We start from the raw sequence: 1,505 nt of genomic DNA, 5'->3' as shown, positions 1-1,505 counted from the left end.
ATTAAAACGTTATGTCCAAAATTCGATAATATCAAGGAAAAAACTTGGGTGAATCTTACCAAGAGCTATTGTGGACAAGTTTACCCTGGTCTTGAGGGGGGTGTAATTCCGTTTGTCTCGGAGGAGAGAAATCGATTGATGGCCTCGATAGAGAAGTTATCCGCGATTAAGTACGCGGCCTGGGGTAGAGAGCGGGACCGCGGAGCGGGCACAGCAGCAGCAGCAGCTCGGCCTCAGCCCTGCTCGCAGGGGGTGCGGCGGCGCTGCTGGTGCGGTCCTCGCCCTCCCCTAGACGCCCCCCCAAAACGTCCCTTGGACCGCATTTTGTGCGATTAAGGGTCCGGGATGATCCCGGAATGGTCCGCCATCACAAAACAATCCCCTCTCTCCCGCGCTCCACCCTGCCTTGCGCTCGGCTCCCCCTTCCCGCTCCAATTGGGAGCACTTTAGGCCTGCCGAGGGGAAAGGGGGGAGGGGGGAGGCTCGGGGTGCCTGCCGGGGCGCCTGCCCCGCTCTGGAAACAACAAAGTGACGGAAAGGTCACCAGGGTCGCCACGCAAAACTCGCTCTTGCCCGTTTTTGCGCCCCCCCCCCCTCGCTACTACTCTTTATTTTTATTTATTTTTTTTGTCCCTCGGAAGTGTTATTGGCTGAGCCAAGTTTCACGGCGGACGACGACCACCCTTGACTGACCCCAAAGAAACTTGTGTTGTGTGTCGGACGGACACGAGCGAGCGTATGTGCGTCTGTGTAGCATTCGTGCGCGCGCGCGCCCATGTGTGTGTGTGTGTGGGGGGGGGGCACCCTCTCTCCCCCTCTACCACTCACCCTCTCTCCCCCTCTCCCACTCTCCCCCTCTACCACTCTCCCCCTCTACCACTTACACCCTCTACCACTTACAACCTCTACCACTTACCCATCCCCTACCACTTACCCCCTGCCACATACCCATGGGTATGGTAGTGCACTACCACTCATCCATAGCCACTTACCCCCAACCACTTACACCCAACGACTTACACCCAACGACTTATCCTTGCCACTTGCCACTTACTGCCTACCTTACCGCTAACATGCACTTCCCCCTTAACTTCCCACTTCGACAGACACTTGTACCGCTTACCCCGCTTCCGCTTTTCCCCTACTTCTTACCGTCTACCTCCTACCTCTCACCCGAGCTCTCACCTCTTACCCACCAAGTCTCACCCCTCTCTTCTCACCCGCACTCGACGTTTCCTAGGACGCGGCTAGCCCGGTCTCGCCGCCGAGAAGGACTAACCCCAGCCCCCCTCACCCTCACGCCCCTCCTGGACGGAAGTTATCTCCCGTTATAAGCCGCCGCCCGCCGGTCCCCTTCGGTCCCGCGCTGCCCTCCAGGTTTTTCACCTGCGCTCCGGATAACACTCGAGCGCCGCAAATGTCCCGAGCAACGATTTATGAGGGACATTCAAACCGCGCGCCGCACCACCAGGACCACCACCACCACCACCACCACCAGGACCACC

General features: G+C 58.7%; 1 protein-coding gene across 1 annotated transcript in view; it reads right to left on the bottom strand.

Moving 5' to 3' along the window:
- Nucleotides 1-1,505, bottom strand: part of LOC113206909 (alkaline phosphatase-like) — an 88,216-nt gene that overhangs the window by 12,407 nt on the left and 74,304 nt on the right. The window lies entirely within an intron of this gene.

Source organism: Frankliniella occidentalis, unplaced genomic scaffold, assembly GCF_000697945.3.
Source record: "Frankliniella occidentalis isolate FOCC.00 unplaced genomic scaffold, Focc_3.1 Scaffold46, whole genome shotgun sequence".
Lineage (NCBI taxonomy): Eukaryota > Metazoa > Arthropoda > Insecta > Thysanoptera > Thripidae > Frankliniella > Frankliniella occidentalis.
Note: the sequence above shows the minus strand (reverse complement) of the source record. Positions and strands in the feature narration are given on the sequence as shown.